The sequence below is a fragment of the Python bivittatus genome, unplaced genomic scaffold (genome assembly GCF_059951505.1).
Source record: "Python bivittatus isolate LINGU-HERP-01145 unplaced genomic scaffold, Pbiv_v1 ctg000980_np1212, whole genome shotgun sequence".
NCBI lineage: Eukaryota > Metazoa > Chordata > Lepidosauria > Squamata > Pythonidae > Python > Python bivittatus.
In genome coordinates this window covers 46,104,863-46,124,401 of record NW_028277125.1, presented here as the reverse complement: position 1 = coordinate 46,124,401, position 19,539 = coordinate 46,104,863, and the positions used below count along the sequence as shown (strand labels likewise).

The 19,539-nt window shown below is 41.7% G+C and overlaps 1 protein-coding gene across 4 annotated transcripts in view; it reads left to right on the top strand.

Annotated features, from left to right (window-relative positions):
- The first annotated feature begins 281 nt into the window (after nucleotides 1-281).
- SEMA4G (semaphorin 4G) overlaps nucleotides 282-19,539 on the top strand; it is a 109,223-nt gene continuing 89,965 nt past the window's right edge. For 2 of the 4 annotated variants that reach the window (XM_007424932.4, XM_025164587.2), the window contains exon 1: nucleotides 282-394. The gene's annotated coding sequence lies outside the window, so the exon portion shown is untranslated. Of the gene's footprint in view, nucleotides 395-760; nucleotides 1,298-19,539 lie in introns of those variants that run through there. The other 2 variants (XM_015887515.3, XM_025164588.2) reach the window with 1 other exon arrangement.

Here is a 19,539-nt window from a genome sequence, read left to right as displayed (position 1 = left end):
ATTGGATTTAATGGAGGCAATAGGGATGCTTCTTTTACACTGTGCACCGCCCAAACTCTTAGGATTGGGCGGCATAAAAATCGTTGGAATAAAACAAAGCAGGGAGAAAAGCCTAACTCTCATTAAGTCTCCTCCGAATCAGCGACCCGGAAGCCCGGGACCGTCTCTAGGCTAGCTGCTCGCCTTCGGGGGCAGCCGCTCTTGCTGCGGGAGCCCGCTAGATGGCGCCCCAGAGCCCTCGCGGGTTTTCGTGCGGGTTGCCCAGCTGCGGCTTCGCCTTGACGGGCCGCCGCTCACTCCGTACCGGCTCGGGCTGTGAGTGGCGGAGGAGCGAATCTGGGTCGGGCGGGCGCGTGGGCCGAGACGTGGACCTTGAGCTGCGGCCGGGGCTCAGGTGAGAGAAGGGGGCTTCCTCCTGTGCGGGAGGGGCGGAGCGGCGAAGCTCTGCGGTTGTGTGTTGCGCGTGTGTGGGTGTACAGTTGGAGGGATTCCGGAGTAAGAGGTGGTGGATGCGGAGAGCCCCTACGATATGCGCTTGTGGGTCGGGGGGCGGAGGGGGGGTGCCGAGGTCTGCGATCTGGAGGTGGGCGGGTTTACACCTGGATTCAAGAAAAGATCGGGGGCGGGGAGTCAGGCATACTGGAAAGCCGAGTATGCTGTAGATTTTTTGGGGGGGGGGTTCGCGCTGGTCACGTGTCACGATTAGGCTGGGGTACATCGGGACGTATGTTGGCAGTCAGAGAAGACTGAAAGTATGGAATGTGCGTTTAAGACAAGGCATAGCAGCCTGATGCTCTCCAGAGCCTAGTCCCTTCGGACTGCAACTCCTATAAGCCCCAGCCAGCATTGGCATTGTCAGAGGTAACGAGGGTTATAATCCAAATTACCTGGAGAGCCTTGGGTTGCTGTCTCCTTGCTGAAGATATGAATGGGAAGGGAAGCATGAGGAACTGGAGTGCTTGAGAGTTGGACTATACGAGGGGCAGGATGTGGCTAATGGTCACCCCAGTGAGAAGTTACCACACTGATGGGGCTTCCTGGGGGAGGGAGTTGCAGGCTAAGCTGGCAGCATGTGAGGGGCGAGGAAACGGGCTGAGGTTGAGCCACTAGAGGCAGGATGTGGGACTCAGATGCTGGATCGATCGGGCAGGCAGGGCACGTGGCACTGGGTAAAACAAGACTGACCCTGGCTACTTCAGGGACGGACTTGTCCAGGGCATGGCAGCCCTTGGCGTTAGAGTTCAAGAAAAACTCTGGTGTGTGGATGGGAAGACTCAGAGGACAGGAGGAAGTTGAGGTATGGGTTATCTGTGCATGGAAATAACTGACTCAGGAATCTGTAGGAGTTTGCACTGGAGAGCGTGCTGGATTACGGAGAGAGCAGTGGTGACCCAAATGTCAAAAAGCCTACACAGTGTGGAATGTGCTTGTTTTGAAATACTATTTTGAAACCAGGGATGTGGAATTGCTCTTTTCTGAAATAACTGTTTTTTTAAAAAATGAAGATAAGGAGGAAAGTCTACCCTAAGTTTATTGTTGGTCTTTCATTAAGGCCTGCGAAAAAGTGGCAGAAAAATTGCATGCTCTTTTGTGAGATTCTGTCTCGTCCTAATTTAGGGATTGCCCAGCTGTTCATTTTGAAAGTTGTAAAAATAAGTGATAAAAATTTTGATAAGAGCTGACTGACCTGCTACTTTGAAACATAGAAAATTTGTTAATAGAGACGGCTATGGCTTTTACTGATATATTTACAGGAATTTGGCAGTGATATGTATATGTGGGTCACCTGAGAAATGTCACTTCACTTTTCCTATGCAGGTGTGCATGGGTATGTACAAGTACAGGCTAGACAATGACAGCCTGCCAGTGGATGCTTTAATTTGGATTTCTGCACCAAAGCCTAAATGATCTCTTCCAACTATAATTCTGTGCATCTGATAATTGGGGTTTTTTCTTATTGGAAGCTGCAATCAGTGTACCACCTAGTAAAATAAACACTTGTGACACTGTCACACATGACTTTGTACTTATCTGTTTAAAGCATTTATATATGGCTTCTCATTAAAAAAAATCTGCACTGTTACATAACCTAATGAGGAAAACATCGTATGTGAAATGACCTTCAGATACTTTAAGAATAGGACAAGCTGTTCTCTGGGGGTATCAGATGATAGGAAGATTGGTAATGAACCCCCCCTTCTCTTTTAATCATGTAGCCTTCTGTACTTACGGTGAAGGTGGCTGAACCTCCTGCTGTATAAACCTTTCTGTGTTTTTTCAAAAGTGAGCACTGTCGAATTTAGTAGTATAGTTCCACATAAAAGTGGATAGATTTTAAATTCTAGCTGTTGCATTTTATATTAATCAATATCCACAAATACATTTGTAGTCTTTGACTCTAGTCACTGAAATTTCTGTTTATGCCAATGATGTAGGTCCCTGAATTGGCACAACATTTATTTCTATCAGAAGAGTTACTAAAGTTAGGTTGTTGTGTTAACCTGGATGGTCTATATGTTTATTTTTGCGGGCAATGAACTAGAGAATTTCAGACTACTGCAGTCCTTTCGCTAATATCAGCAGGAAGCTTGCAAGACACAAGTAGGAGTCCAGGACAAAGGAAGAAATAAATAAAATTACTACTAATGAAGCTACTCTGTTATGGCCAACTATGCAAAAGACAGATTATTTACTTCTGTTATTGTTGATTCCCTTCTTTTCCTTCTTTTTTAGTGCAAACTGTCTCCAAATGATGTGCTAAATATTTTGCCATGTGCCTTACCAAACAAATCCCATATTTTCCCACTTTCATTGCAGGTCTTCTTCCTTCCTGTGGGCTCTGTACTAAAGTTTATGATGTAGTGGGTCTGTTATCTTCCATTTGTCTAGAAGAGAGAGAAAAACACTTCATTTACCATGACTTCTTTTTGTCTAACAACTTGCACTGCTGGGTTCTTGTGCAGTGTTATACACACACACACCCCTTACAGATCCATCTGAATCTTTTCCCTTTGCAAATGTAATGGATTCTTGTAATGGAGTGATTTATTTAGCCCTTTTTTTGGCAGGCTGATTGTTGTAAGAAGAAACCACCAGAAGCACTCAAAATAATTGATGCCCATCTACTTGAGGCTTTGGTAGTGAATAGCTGCATAAGCCCTAGCACCTTGTTTTGGAGCAGTGTACAGCAAGGATGTTCTACCAGCTTGGCAATTTATGGCTGCTGCTGTACAAGCTGGCATTAATACGATCTTCCAGTTACTCCAGGCATATCCTCGGAACTGGAAGTGAACAGTTCCATGAGTTCTTGTGTAAGCTCATTGTATTACAGGATAGGAATACATGGTGCCTTTCCTTACTTGCACGTAACTGTAGCACAAACGTGCCTTGGCAACTTCTTTTTTCTGTTGTCTGCCCCTAAAGTCATCTCATCTGTAGCTCATGAGTGCACTTAAATTGTCCTTACTGTACCAGTTTAGAAGAGCATTTCCCCCTTATTCCAGCACCATCCAAGGGCAACTTCAAGATTGTTAGATTTTTTCCATTATCTTGGAAGGTACAGTAGCTAGTTGGCTGGCAGTGACTAGGAACAGAAATGATGAGGGTAGGATAAGAAACAGACAACAGTGACAGCAATTTTAATGCTAGCATAATTTTTTGCCAACTTAAGGATGGATGGATATCAGCATAACTAGATATTTGGAGAAGGCGGCATTGATTTTTGGCCAGAAGTCTCATACGCAAGAAGGAGGGCATTTCTGCTTTATAATAACAAAGAACAAGACATATGCTGACTTGCAGTATTGAGCAGTTCCTGTTTTTGAATTTAGGGCAATGCCATAGAATCAAAGTATGTCAACTATTTTACCTTGGGAATTCTTACAACTATCTTGTGAAACAAGCAAATTTGATAATTTTCCTTTAGTAGCTGAGGGAGAACAGCTTATTTCTTAATGGCTAATTGGATGCTTGAACAAATGGACTCCAAGTTATGTCCCTCAGAGATGCTGCAACTCTTCTTCCTTTCATATTTATATGAATCTGAATTTGGTAGAAGCATATACTAGCATTAATATTCTATGAAGATCATATTTTAATTGTATGTTTGGTGATGTAGGGCAAAAGCACTACCTATCCAGGTACTTCCTTCTAAACAACTTTCTTCATCTAAAGCTAGAATAGGTATGTTGCAATCTTATGCACAGTTATCAGTGAGTTAATTCCATTTAAGACAGTAGAATTTCTCAATAGACATACATATTAGCACTGTTAATAGGATTATTGCTTTAGGAAGACAGGAACTTGGTTACTACTGAATCAGACCATTGGTCCATCTAACCCAGTGTTGATGATGTGCCCAAATGGGCTTTTGGGATGTCCGGTCATACTTGACACTGACACAGATCTGGGTGTCCCATGCTGGGATTTCAGCCTACTGTAAGTCAGCTCCACCTTTTAGGCATGTCTCTCTCAGAATCAGCTCTAGAAAGCTGGAAGTGCTTCAACAATTTCAGCACCCAGCACCATAGGTATTCCTGCTAGGAAGAATGACCTCAAGATAACCTACCAAAACAGATCCCAGAATAGTCACCATGACATCCCTACAATTTTGCCCCCAAATATAAAGTAATTTAGAATCTATATTAATCCTAACCCCAAGGTAGTCATCGTAACATGTCTACTGGTTCAGCCCCAAGACACTAAACACAATTCAATCAAATCTGCTACATTCTAGCTCCTCACAGGCATGGCAGCACCATTCCACTCAGCATGCACCCCTTCGACTTCTTAAGTGAATTATAACATGAGAATCAAGAACCCATCAATACTAGATTGTTTGGTCTCTTTACTAGCTTAAATGAAAACTTACAATATTTAAAGTTGACACCTGAAATTGTAGTCTAAAGAGGGAAGCAAGGAAAAAAAAGGGAGAAATTTTTAGAGAAGATCTTCCTAAGAAGCTCTTTGATTGGCCATCATCCATGGCAGTTGATTTTTCAGGGCAGGGCTGGGTGAAGAAAGGATGCTGGGTAGTATGGAAACCAACAAGGCTGGTTCATCTCCAAGATGCCAGATGATTTCCTCCTCCTTGCAGTGTCTTCTCTTTGTTTTAAGGTTCAGCACTTCATAGAGGTGTTCGACAGATTTTCCCCCAATTGGTTCTTTCACCCCATTTCTCCATATGTGACCAAGACCGCTTGATGCCCTGTTTTCTTTACTTTCTATCTGTCTGAACCTATGATAAATTAAAATTTTCTCACTGCAGGCCCTTTGACAGACTGTGTCAGAGCACTTCTACTTCTTTCTTTGGCCCTTGGTGGTTGGCTAAGAATGCTTGGAGTCTGGGGTCCAAACTGCATCTGTTAACTGCAAGATCTGATAAGGATTGAAGGGGGGAGGAGGTTGTAACGATCTACATCAGATCATTTTTGTCATGGTGTTTCTGCCAAAAGCAAGATTTTTGGCCTATCAGTGATCCTGACTGGCATGGCTGTTCAGGATTCAGGCAGGAGCTTTTCTAGTAGTGAGTGGAGAAGCTAGGAATTGAACCTGTGAGCTTCTGAATGTAGTGTGTCTATTCCACAACTCGCTATGCTATCTGCGTGTGTCTACAAGGTTTCTTGCAAATAGCATCTATGGGGAAGTCTAGGATTTTAATTGGTAACATAGCAAAGTGTTCCAGTCCAGATAGGTTCCCCTGTGGTTAATATTTGCTAAAATATAGATGGGAGATTTAATTATGTCTCTCCATCATCTTACCAAGTCCAGCCTAGAGGCTGTATCTGAAAAATCCCTATTAGTAGCATTGTAAATCTAAAAAAAAAAAAGCCTTCACATCTGCATTTCTTTTTAAAGAAGACCAGTAACAATACAGGATTCTGGCACAAAGCAGAAGATTAGCCAACCTGTGTTTAGAAATGTCTAATGAATTAAAAAAAAACAACCATGTTTATAGCTGGTTTATTCATTTGCCCATAATTCTGTTCCCCACCCCACCTGTTAATGTCTATCCTAAAGCCATCTTCTTGTAATATAATCCTATTAGCTCTTCTACCAATTGTAATAGTAACGAAAATCAACAGGTTTGCAGATTGCTTCTGCTAGCAGACTGAAATCTGTTACTATATCATATGGACTAGGCAACCTGACACAATCTATAGCATTTGGCCCTGATGCTGAAGTTGATGAGTCCAAAATATCTGAATGATGTGAAATATCTGACTTAACTATTGGCGTTACTTAGGTCTTCATACCTCCTTCAGTTTCTCATTTCCCTCGTGCCCAGACTTTTCCTCCAAGTGGCTGTTGAAGATGCTGAAATCATATCACTTTCTCATGTGCGTTTTATGGACATGTAAACTCAGTGTTAAATAACTTACAGTAGTTCCCTATTTATAAACTTTAAAGTGATGTATAAATATACAAAATGCCAGGCATTTGCAATCTCTCATTATCACACTTGCTTTTTAACCCTTCTGCCATAACCCTTCTGTCACATCACTTCTTCCCACTTGCAGATAACTTCACCAGCATCTGTGGATCTTTCCAAACAATTGGCTCTAGCTGAAGAGAGAACCACTGGAATATGGTTACCTCTGTATACAAACCCTCGCAGGAGCTTAACCTGGGGTTGTTGAGCCACATACTGCCTCAGGTTGTGCTCTTTCATTTGAGGCAGATCACTTCTGCTGAATTGTAATTGTTATTGTGACAAAAGAGAAACATTGAGGGGTAATTGTGTATAAGTAATGAAATCTAATTTCTCTCCAAATTCTACCCATTTGGAGGATTGAGTCTCTCAACAGTATGCTACTGAAAGTTCAAGAGTAGATCTCAATGAAAAGAAAAAAAGTTGCACAGCTGGGCACTATACAAAGGAAAGGTACTGTTGCTCTGCATTCAGAGAGAACATTGTATGAAATGAATTAGAAACTTCAGTAGAGGAAGATCCCTCCCCATAACCTTTGTGGTAACAATGGCAGGATCAAAAAATAATGAGTACAGGAGATCTGTTATTGTTCCCCAGACCACTATTCTCCATGTGTTCTTCTAACTGAGAATAAAATCAAGAAGAATTCAAAGACAAAACTGTTGTCATAATGGGTGACTACACTTAACCATACAAAGACTGGATAAATACCTATATGTCTATATTATCTGGACCCCTTTCAGTCTGGTTTCAGACCAGGGTACAGGACCGAAACTGCTTCAGTTGTGCTTGTGGATTAACTCTGGCGGGAGTGGGAGGGGTTAATACAGGTAATTGGGACCAGGAACTCAGTTGCTAAGCGACGTGATCATAAGGCGCGATGTCATGTGACCAAACTGACTTACGATGGCCGTTCCACAAGTCTCAGTTGCCGTTTTTAGGCGAATCCTATGCAGTTGCAGCATCCCAGTCACATGATTGCGATTTGTGATCTCCTGCTGACTTCCCCATTTACTTTGCTTGTCAGAAGCCAGCAATGAAGGTCACAAATGATGATCACACGACCACAGGTCGCCGACTGCCCAAATCATGATCACATGACTGCAGGGATGCTGCAACGGCCACAACTATGAGGACCCGTTGTAAGTACCCCTTGTTGAGCGCCGTTGTAACTTTGAATGGTCGCTGAACAAGTATGTTAAGCAAGGATTACCTGTACATCCATCCTTGCTCTTCAAAACCTCTCAGGGGTCTTCAGTACCATCAATCATGGTATCCTTCTGGACCAGCTTTGAAGGTTGGGAGTGGGGGCATTGTGTTCATGCTGATGATACTCAGCTTTACATCTCTACCCCTGGCTGACCGTGTGATACAGTGGAGGTTCTACATAGATGTTTGGAGGCTGTGGGGGAGAAGAGGCTTCAAGTCAACCATAGCAAGATCGAGTGGCTCTGAATTTTAGGGGCCCCTGGATCATCTCTTGTTCTGTATAGGGTTGTGCTGCCCCAAACAGAACCAGTGTGCATCCTGGAGGTCCTCCTGGACTCGCAACTCCTGTTTGAGGAACAGATGCCAATCATGACTTTCATACAACTTTGTTTTTTGCACCACTTGCACCCTTTCCTGGACCGGGAGACTTTGCTCATTGTCACTCGCACTTTAATTACCTCCTGAGTGAGTTACTGCGGTGTGCTGCATGTGGAACTGCCCTTGAAGAACATTCAGAAGCTGCAGCTGGTGCAGAATTCAGTAGTGCAAGAAGTTATAAATGCCTCTTGGGGTGCCATTGTTACACCTCTACTCAGATACGAATATCTGAATTGTGGTTTTCAAGGAGAGAGCTTAAGGCAGTGAGGCAATCATGGTGATAAAATGTGTTCTAAATCAGAAGGATGAGGCTTTATTAAAAGGAGCAGCCTGGGCAGCCTTCTCCAGCTTGAATACCCTCCTTAGGTGGGGGCATCAGCTCCTGTGATTCCATAGCCAGTATCCCCATTGCTCTGAATTCTGAGAGTTGGTCTACATATCTGAAAGCTTCGCTCTTGCTTATAAATCAAAAATAAGTAAGCCAAGTTCAAATTAATCCATCCATGAGTTCTTAAAGAATTCAAATGTAAAATTGCTGATTATTGAAAGTAGAAATATGTTACATACCATGGAAACTAACAAAGGTAACTTTGGTCTGTAAAGTAGCCAATATAGTACCAGTTTTCAAAAAGAGTTGTACAGATACAGTGATAATATAAACATCCTAAAGTATTACATAAATATGCACTGTTAGCACTAGTATTGATTGTTACATTATTCTATTTCCTTTTTGGCATCTTCATTGTGTAAAGCAACAGCATGGATATTTTCCAAGCCTACTTTTAAAGATGTAAATGGAAGTATAGCTACAATGGTCCTTATCAGGGTGTGTATATACTGTAGGTGTGTGTGTGGTCCACTGCACTGTATTGGCAGCGGGAGAATACTACAGGTAAGACTTGAGCTTTTCATTTTTCAGAAAAATAATTAATACCAATAAATGGGGTTTGGATCTGGCTGCCAATTTTCTGTTTTTATAACAGATTTCTTAAAACTCTGTCCAAATTGTCTGCTTTGTTCTTTGAAGACAACATCTTTAAGAAATATGGGTTCATTTGCATATTTCTGTTTAGGCTGCAATCTTATACCTTATGCAGATCACGTGGAGCATCTCACTGAACTGAGAAATTGAAATCAGTAGTGTTTAGTTAGGAGTAGACATCTATAGGACTGCACTGTTAGTTAATAACTTCAGGAAAACCTTCCCAAAATGGTGATTCAAAAGAAGGAATCACTATCAAATTCAACTTATACTTCTTACTCAAACAACATTATACCAAAGTCATGTTGAACCCAGTTTATGTCAAGAGTGTGTACCCTTTTTGAAAGTAGGGACTGCACCTAATGTTTGCTCATTTCATTTTTATTTTTATTTTCATTTCATTTCATTTCATTTATTATTTTAGCTGTTCAATTTTACCCCTCCTTTTCCCTAGGAACAATGGTTTTGGTGGGGAATCTCCCTTTAGTTTATGCCCAGAAAAACAACCCTGTGAGTTAGGTTGGAACTAGAGACAAAATGATAGGCCCAAAGTCACCCAGGGAGTTTCCATGGCTGAGGCTGAATTTGAACAGGGTCTCCCAAGTCTTAGTCCAACACCATGGCCGCTGTACCACATTGACTGAGGACTGCAGTAGACATAGTGATAATGCAAAGTGGACAGGCATGAAGGTGGGCCTAGGATTTTCTACTTTTTCTTGTTTTGGGAGGAGGGAGATTTGCTTTTTAGCTATGCTTAGTTATTGTAGACTCACATTACAGTTTTCATGAGTTCCTCACCTCAAAACAGCACCAAACAATGGGGTAGTACAATTGGAGAAGGCCCAGAGGCCATAAAGAAGAGCTTAGGGGTGCCTGTTGCCCAGTTCGGGTTTATAGTTTAGCGTTAATGTGTGAAGCAGGGCACAACAGCTTAAAACAACCTGAGGTTTAGCATGATATGTGGACCCAACCTCAGCCTGGCTACTCTGTTTAAAAAAGTGTCAAGTTCAAAATTTTCTTGGTCCATTTGGTTGTCTAAGGGAATTCTGGGAGTTGAAGTTCACGCATCTTAAAGTTGCCAAGGTTGAGAAACACTGGTCTGTGTTATTTGGTTAGCCTCTGAAAACCTACTTTTCCCCATTGATAAGCCATTATTTGGCCTGCATGAAAATGCAGCAGAGGGTCAGAGAGTTTGGATACATCAGCAATGAGAGGAGGCAAGCATTCCTGATGCCACCTAGATTCCTGGAAGGGGGGCAAGAGGAACACTCACCCTGTCTTGGACTACATCCACAGTTGATGTGTAGCTCATGGCCCATTGCCCTGTACTGCTCTTGGGAGTAAAAGATTGTTCATGCTTGTTTTAGGTTATGTAAATATCAAAGGTGCTATTTCAGTGGAGTTTACCTGGGTAAATTTGTCATATTTAAGCTGAAAAACAAAATGTTTTTATGAGAAATTATTTTGGTTGCCTTTTTTTATACCTCGATGATAAGTTTATTTTCCTCTGAGACAGCTTGTGCTTATTGAGTGCATTGCCTTCCCAAATTGTACTGCTGATAGGTTGACAAGCATTGTCTTCAAACACTATAACATATTATTGCAAAATTGGATATACCACTGCAGCTTCAGCCTAATGGGATTTTTCGTGGTACAAAAGAAATGAAGTGGAGTTGAATTTCTAAGTATGGATTCGTCATTTAAAAAAAAAATAAAGATGAGAAATTGTTCTTAGCAGTGAAAGAGTGGTAGTTTCCCCTCCCAATTAATTTGGACAAAAGCTTTACTTGTTGGTTATTTATTTACACATGCAGATGTTTTATCCTGATCCTGCATCACTGAGAATGCTTCATAGCAGTTTAAGACCATGACATAGTAAAACACATTCATTAAAATGGGGAGGCAGAGTCCGTTGATAAAACAATCCTTAAATATATAAACTATTTAGCTAGTAGATATTGAAAAGAAAGATCATCCTCAAGTGGTAAAAGACATCCAGATGGTAGGACCATCTGTTCTTTGTAGGGCTAACAGTTTCATGGAATGGATTGTCCTACAGATCCTGTGAGATCATCATCAGGAGCATCAGAAAAGCCCTGTTGGATCAGGCATCTATCTAATGCAGTATTTTATGTCACACAGAATTACATGGCAGCAATGGGGTGCATTTGGGATACTCACAAGTATGGATAGAAGCCACTATTGTTCCAGAGTAGCTGGTATGTAAGATATGCACCTGTCAAAACAGCCATCAGTAGACTGATCTTTCATCAATTTGTCTAGTCATCTCTTAAAGCTATCTAAATTGGTGGCCTTCACCATATTGTAAGGCAGCAAATTCCATAGTTTAACCAAGTTTGTGTAAAGAAAAAATAGCTTAGATATTAACACTGCTGAAGATCCAGGAAGCAGAGGATTGTCTCCTTTCCAACAATCATATTTTACCTTTCATGAATTTCTTGTCCCTGTAATTTGGAGGAACCCAACTGCTTTCCCGTGAATATGTTCTAGGATCAAGTTCAAGTGTTTCAGACTTTCATACCTATGGAGCAAGAATAATAGGCATTTCATAGCTGTTTTAAACAACGGGGCTGTTATGTGGTTTTAAACATAGGGATACATTGCTTTGGTGGAGAGGACAATGGAAGGAAAATAGCATTAAGCCAACGGCTTTAGATAGGTAACTGTTCAGAGTTACAATTCAGGACACTGTTACCCACATGTCACAGCTTGTAAAAGAAATGTCCAGCCTAGGCCCATTTTGTAGGCTTCAGGGCTGTCTTGTTGCTTTGAATTTGTGCAGACTGTTGCAGCTGCACAGCCTGTGATGCTCCGTTGTTACAGAGAGCACCCCAAATGTGTGGCAGTGTAGGAAGGTTAGAGGCAGAGTGATCTGTACTGAGAAAGCCCACCTTCTTCACACTGCTGGTCTTTGAACCAGCTTCTGTGTGGCTGCCCCAAAGAGATTACAGTTTTTCATCACTGAAAATAGTCTTTCAAACCTGGTTTCAGGTGAGACCTTAAATCATAGGTTTTAAAAGTTTTGTTTCTGGGATGTGTCAGCTGCAGTGCATTCAGGGTGGCTTTGAATAGAAAAGAACTGTACTTAACAGGAAGGGCTGGACAATGATTACCATAGCACCAAGGATGTAAACTGGTTAAATAATTTTTAGTTGATTAATATTCTGCCTCTTTGGATAATCCATTAACCAAATTAGCACATTTTAGTGATCTTGGTTATGTCTCCTGTTAAGATATTGAAGGCAGGGTGTAAATTCTAACCCTTCCTTCAATAGCTTCAAAAGAGCTGTTGTTTATAACAGCGTGGGATACTCCAGTGCCATGCACATCTGCTGAAAACATCAGGTCCCCCCTCCTGATCAAAGCGTTTTTACCAGATTGTAATTTTTAATATGACAGGTGAGGCAATTATTAAATAGATGACTAAGAAAAAAATAGTGTGAATTTACTAGAACTAACACACTTTCTAAAAATTATGTTTTGTTTTTGTTTATAGTGATTCAAAATTCTCCTGTGATTTAAAGATGTAGTCACATAAATGAATAGCAATAAATGCTTGATTCACTGATGAAATCAATTTAACAGTTGCATACCTCCTGAAAGTCCTCTAAGTTGGAAGGGAGGCATATATGAATACAATATGGCCCACGTGCCCCATCTGCAAAAATAGTTTTGTTTCCTCATCTTAGTAACGACTGACCACAAATGTAACAAAATATGTACTATCTGCTCAACTGTATGTAACTTGACTATGTAATGTAGCTAACTCTAGATCATTTAACTGAGATATGTGTTTCTGGTTGCCTCCTTACAAAATGCCAATTACTTGTAGTGAAATGCCTCACTGAGTTCTTGACCTCATGTGCCTAGGTACTAAGATGGCCTAGCTACTGAACCTAAAAAGAGTCCTACTACTTGACTTCTTGTTGGATTCAGATGTCTTGCATAAAAGCTGATTTGTCACTCAGTAGGTTGTGTTCAGGATTCCTTTTGTTAAACCAGTCCCATCTTGTTCAGCAGATGTTATGAAGGTGAATGAATCTAGATCTTTTTTCAAAAGGAGATTTCATGAGTTGAGTGTGATTTACCATGTTGTACAGGACAACCACCCTAAGAATTTATGATTTCTTCAGTACAAGCACTAAGTTGCTGTTGTTGAATGTTACAAGTTTATAGTTTGTAAGAACCAGACTTTCAGAGATTAGGTGTGGTCAAACTGGGTGGCAAATAGGGAACGGAAGTAGAAAATGTGCCCAGGAGTGAGAGAACAGGGAGGCAGTTCCCCAACCATTACACCTGAATGAGAGTGGAGTGGGGAATCGCGGAAGGTAACAGGAGAAGGTAAAGAAGATGAAGTGAAGGATTATTACATTTTTTGGGGTATGTTTTTGCTATCTTACATTGAATATTCACTCTTGGGGGAGTTGGTATGTACTATAATGATAATGATATATCATAGACTTGTAAGTTATTTATTTATTTATTTATTTATTTGAATTTATTGGCCGCCCAACTCCAGTGGACTCTGGATGGTGCACATAAAAACCAGCTAAAAATATTAAATCAATAGGCAGGGCAGACTAAAACGCCCTAATAACAAAATCCATGAAATAAAACAGGGGCCATTAAACAAATAACAAACATCAACCCCAGGCCTGGGACCAAAGCCAGGTTTTTAAAGCATTCTGGAACCCCAGGAGAGAGGGTGTTGTCCTTATCTCTGGGGGAATGCTGTTCCAAAGGGTAGGGGCTACAACAGAGAAGGCATGCTTCCTTGGTCCCATAAGACGGCAACATTTAATGGAGGGTACCTGGAGCACACCGACTCTGCTAGAATGTACTAGGTGGGTAGAAAGAATTGGAGACAGTGGGTCTCTCCGGTATCCAGGCCCTATGCCATACAGGCTTTATAGGTAATAACCAAATCTTGAATTGCATTTGGAAGCCAACTGGCAACCAATGCAGGTCACGTAGCAGTGGTGACCTATGGGCACACCAAGAGGTGCCCATTATTGCTCACACTGCTGCATTTTGAACCAGCTGCAGCCTCAAGGTCTTCAAGGGCAACCCCATGTAGAGTGCATTGCAATAATCCAGTTGTGAGGTGATCAGGGCATGAGTGATTGAAGAGTCTCCTAACTGAGGAAAGGGCCCAGTTGGCATACAGAATGAACCTATGCAAAGGCCCTCCTGGCCGCAGCTGCCAACAACTCTTCAAGCAGTAGCTGCAAGTCCAGAAGGACCCCCAAGTTGCACACCAGTCTTGACTGGGGAAATGCATCCCCATCCAAGACCAAAGACAGTAACATCCCTGACCCAGGGGGTCCAAATAGCCACAGTCACTCAGTCTTCTTAGGATTGAGCTGAAGTCTGTTCTGTCCCATCCAGACCCAAACAGCCTCCAGACACTGGGTCAATACATTGACAGCTTCACCTGTGCCACTTGGGGTGGAGATGTAGAGCTGGGTATCATCAGCATACTGATGATACTGCATCTCGAACTAGCAGATAATCTCACCTGGTGGTTTCATGTAGGTGTGAAACAGGAGAGGGGAGAACATCAAGCCCTGAGGCACCCCACATATGAGGGGCTATTGATGTGATCTCTCCTCGCCCCCATCAACACCAGCTGGAACCAACCACTGAGGAAAGAGGTGAACCACTGGAGCACAGTGCCTCCCACTTCTAACCTCCACAGTCAGTCCAGAAGGATACTGTGGCTGACAATATTGAAAGCTGCTGAGAGATCAAAGAGCATTAGGATGGATGCACCACCTCCATCCCAGCTCTGCCAAAGGTCATCAGTAAGCATGACCAATGTTGTCTCTCTACCATAGTCTGGCTTGAAGCCAGATTGAAACGGGCTCAGATAATCTATTTCCTCCAAGATCCTCTGTAGCTGTCGTCCAACCATCTTTTCCACAACCTTCGCCAGAAAGGGAAGATTGGAAACTGGCCGATAATTCTCCAACAGGGAAGGGCTGAGTGATTTCCTCTTGAGGAGGGGGTGTACTACTGCCTCCTTCAAGGCTGGTGGGACCATCCTGTCTCTCAAAGAGGCTGAAACCACCTCATGAACCCATCTTGTGGTCATCTCCTGGCTGCTTTAATAATTCAGGAGGGACAAGGATCTAACAAACAGGTGGCTGGACTAACAGACAAAAGGACCTTGTCCACTTCCTCAGGCATAACAGAATCAGTCCAGATAACATCACAAGACTGTTCCCTGGGCAACTCATTAGGACTTTCCCACTTGGAGTCTAACTGTGAGTGAATCAGAGTGATTGCCAGATAGCATGAATATTCCTCACCACGGCCCTGGAGATGATCTTATGGCCCAGCCTCCACCCCCAAGAGGGAGCGGGTCACTCTAAACAGGGCCAGCGGGCAGCTATAAGGGTGGAGAAATAGCAACATTTCGCTACCCTTATCGCCATGATGTAGGCCTGAATATGGGCTCTTACTCATGTTTGGTCAGATTCACTCTTTGCCTTTCTCCAACTGTGCTCTAGGCAATACTTCTGGTGTTTCATCTCTTGGAGCTCTTCGGAAAACCAAGGACCACCCTGAGATTGGCACGCTGAGAGAGTAATCCAGTCCAGGGCCTCCGTCACATGCCTATTCAGGCTGCGGCCAAGGCCTCAGCTGAAGGGCCTGACAGGTCCTTGGGAAAAACCCCAAGCTCCCTCTGGAACCTAACAGGATCCATCAGTCACTTAGATGTGTTTGAATGAAGCAAGCAGTATCAAAGTAGCTGTATACCCAATACATGAATAAATTATAATGGGCACAGATAATGAGTATCTTCTAAATGTGCCTGGAGTTGTAAGACTTCTATCTTTGCAATGATACTACAGTTGAGAATGGCTTGTAATTCCACAACACTCCTAAGGCAAAAGTAGGTCTCTTGTACTGTATAGGTTTCATTATAGCCTCTCTTAAGCTGGAAACATCTATCTCACACAGAGGCTTCTATTATTTTCTTTAACTGTAGTGCAGCTCCCGTCTTGGCCAATTTAATCAGACGTGTTCTTTTTGCCCAATTCTTGTAATTAATACTTTCTTTGAAAGCCAACCTATATCCAACCCTCTGTATTCTGCAGTAATTCCTTCTTTTCCCCCTCTCTTGAAAATACTGGAATAGTAACTGGGAATATTAAGTTTGAAAAGGAGAACTATATACCCAGTGGTGCTTGATTATTGACAATTACTTGTAATGGTCTATAAATGTGGGCCCAGGAGATCTCAAGCACTTATTTTTTCCTCCATGAATCCTGCCAGCTCCAAAAGCTGTTTTTTTTGTATTTATTTAATTAATTAAATTTATAAGGCTTCCCAACTCTACAATGACTGGGCAACAAACAGTAAAAAGGTAAAATACGATTAAAATCAAAGTGTCTGGTAGAAAAATGAACCATTAAAAAACAAATACACAGGACCACCACCCACTCTAACACAAAGCCTGGGAAAAGAGCTGGGTTTTCAGGGCTCTTTTAAATATGGCCAGGATAGGGGCCAGACATATCTTGGGAGGATGGTATTCCAGAGAGCCGAGCTACAACAGCGAAGGTAGACTTCCTAGGCCCCATCAGGTGACACTGTTTAATGGATGGGACCTGGAGTATGCCAACTCTACCCAATTGTACAGGCCAGTCAGAAACCATGAAAAACAGATAGTCCTTTAGATAACCAGGCCTTGTACCACTTAAAATTAATAACTGGCACCTTGAATTGCACCCAGAAACTTTCTGATAACCAGTGCAGCTCATGAAGCAAAGGTGTTACATGGGACTGACAAGGCATGCCCATAATTTCCTGTACCACTGCATTCTGGACCAGCTGAAACTTCTAAGTGGTCTTTCAGGACAGCCCCATGTAGAGTGGATTGCAATAGTTCATACATGAAGTGACTGAGTAACTATCTGAAAGGTCTCACAGTCCAGGTAAGAGCTCAGTTGGCATACAAGATAGGTTTATGCAAAGGCTTTTTTAACTATAGCTACCACATGCTCCTCAAATAGTAGCCATGAGTCCAAGAAGACCCCCAAGTTACGCACCAGTCCCCAAGAAGGAAGTGCAACCCCAGGATTAAGGGTGAAACTTCCCTGGCTCAGGGGATCCAAAACCCATAGCCACTTGGTCTAGTCAAGATTGAACTTTAGCCTGCCCCTCGCCATCCAGTCCCCCACAGGCTCCAGACACTTGGACAAGACCTTGACAGCATTGCCTGGTTAGTCCAAAGTCAAGATGCATAATTGGGTATCATCCGCATATTGCTGATACCTGATCCCAAACCTTACCTAGTGGCCCCATGTAAAACAGAAGTGCAGAGCTCCAATGTTCCCCACGCACCAGAGGCCTTGGACTTGAGGTCTTCCTTTCTGTCAATACTGGCAGGATCTCGGTACAGAGAAAGGAGGAGAGCCCTGCAACATTGTGCCTTCGACTCCCACTCCCTCTGGAACTCCACAAGGTCAATTAATCATCTAGGGTGGAGCAATCTAATATATAGTGCTTATGTAAAAGAATATTTTCCATTATTTTTAAGATTTGTTGGATTAATATTTTGAAAATACTTCATAAAATAGGCTGTAACTTTATATATTCCTAATGTGACACCTTGTAATCAATAGTTGTTTACAGCAAAGTATGGATGGAGAAGCAATTGGATGTTTTATTTAACTAAAAGGGGGTTTAGTAAGTCTCTCAAAGATTCATATTTTTCTATTTCATTATGTAAGAAACTGCACATTTCAAACATTAAAAACTTTTGAACTACTCCATTGTGAATTCTGTTTGATCTTATAAAATGGAATGCCTCCACAGAAAATAGATCTTTAAACACAAAATGGGTGGTTTTGGATTTAAAATATACGTCACACAAACATATGGGAAACACCCTGTTTCAATAATAAGCTTTGTTTCAAGATCTTTATAAACTAAGCTCCCTAAAGTTCTGGGAGAGATTCCTTATTCAAGAAATGATATTGGAGTGATGAAAACCTCACACTTCTCCCAGTGCAGAATTTAATATGGTAGCAACTTTATTAAGAAGACACTATTCCTATGTTTAGTGAGATACTGTTTTGTTGGAATGTATTTTGTTTAAGTATGTTAAGGATATTTCAAAATGGGAAGCTGGGGAGATAGCAGGATCTTGTTGACTTTGACTACTGTACAGTAATGTAATCCCTAGAGCAGTGTTGTCCAAACTTGGCCACTTTAAGATGAGTGGACTTCAACTCCCAGAATTCCCCAGCCAGCTTGGGCAACAAGTTTGGACAACACTGCCCTAGAGCCTCTGAAAAAGGTAGCCTTTTATCTTCAATGTCTCATATGTCCCAATGCAGCCTTATTCAACCTGATGCCATCTAATTGCTTTGCACTGCAATGCCTACCACAGCCAGCCAGCATGCCCACTGTGGTTAGTGATTATGGGAGTAGTCCAGTACATCTGGAGGGCACTAGGATGAAGAACGTTGTTAATTCTATTTGTGATGCTAGAAGTTAAGGTGATGCTGAGATGGAAGGCTGCTTTTGCTTTAGCTGTGAGCATGCTGCCAGAATTTGACCTACTTTCTGATGACTCTGTCATTGTGCTCTGGCAGGTTCTACTTCCTAAGTCTTAATAATATATGTTATTAAATTAACCTTTGCCTTGATGTGCTTCTTTTATGTACAATACTTCTTTATTATATGGTAGACTAGATAGGACAAATACTTCAAATAAGTCCCTGGATTTCTGGAGATTGAAATTCTATAAATTCTTGGTTTTCCAGGAATATTGGGTTTTACTCATGTTAAACTAAAATTAATTATTAATCTTTGTGGTAAAAAATTAAAAAGACACAGAAATCTATAGGCAGTATTGAAATCTGGCTGGGGTATTCATTGTTCCAGGAGAGAAATTAAGGTCTTTTTTTTGCCTAGTTCCCTTCCTTTCATGGATTTTATTTTCTGACCTTCGTCCCTAGAACTTTTCTCCTGAGCCATGTCTTGTCTCTTGACATTATTTCTCTCTCTCCTACTTAAAGCGTTTATGTAATAATAAAATGAACAATCGTACATTTTCTAGTTTCAACATGGATTATGAATGGGTTACAAAAATGACAATAAGATAGGGAACATCCTCCTGGCTAAATGTCTGGCTAGAAATGGCTTCTAGCTTGGTGTTACTTGGAAATAAATTCCTTTTAATAATTAGGTATTATTTCCACGTAAATATGTACTTTAGATTTAGAATACCTACGTGATACCTCAACTAGAGCTGTAATGCCGCCTTATTTGCTAGCACATAAAAACTATTCAGATGTGGTAGTGTGCAGTATTGAGAGAAAGCTGCCTGAGGCCAAAAGACAGAAATTGCTATTGTGTGTTTTTCCTAAGGACTTATTCTTCCATGTATTTCATTAACAAAACTCTGTAGTTGAACCTTTTGGCACTTTCCATTTTTGTTTCCACCCAGACTCAAAGAAGGGTAGACTTTTTGATCTCTTAGGATCCCAACTTTATTCATTAT